We start from the raw sequence: 590 nt of genomic DNA, 5'->3' as shown, positions 1-590 counted from the left end.
GTATGCAGAGTGTGGGCGTCTTCCGGTTACCAGGTGCAGGAATTTCAAATTTATCGGCTATGCTGATTCTCAAAATGGACCATCGAAACCACTGGCAGCCACCAATATTCCCGACTATTTTATGTATACCCTACTGTAGTGACCCAGCCGGAAGTTATTTGGTTTAGTGCTACCAAAAGAGTTGTATCGTCCTCTGTGGTGTTGTGGTTAAGACATCGGACATAAGGCTTGTAGGTACAGGGTTCGCAGCCAGGTACCGGCTCCCACCCAGAATGAGTTTTAATGACTCAATGGGTAGGTGTAAGACCACTACACAGACTAGTATAACACTAACAATTAACATCTAACCCACTGTCCTGGACATAGCCCAGAACTTAGAACTTAGGTGTGTGCCCATGACAGCGTGCTTTAACCTTAATTGGATATAACCACGAAGAAGTTGAATGAAATGAAATGAGTTGTAATATTTCAACCTCTAGGTAGCAAACATTGTTTTGCTTCCTCAAGGGCTATTGTGTCACACCAGGACCGACCGAGGGCTTGCATTAAGACACTACCTGAACATTGTAAAACAAAAATAACAAGTAGTA

Source organism: Gigantopelta aegis, chromosome 14 (assembly GCF_016097555.1).
Source record: "Gigantopelta aegis isolate Gae_Host chromosome 14, Gae_host_genome, whole genome shotgun sequence".
NCBI classification, from domain to species: domain Eukaryota; kingdom Metazoa; phylum Mollusca; class Gastropoda; order Neomphalida; family Peltospiridae; genus Gigantopelta; species Gigantopelta aegis.
This window is presented reverse-complemented; position numbering follows the sequence as displayed.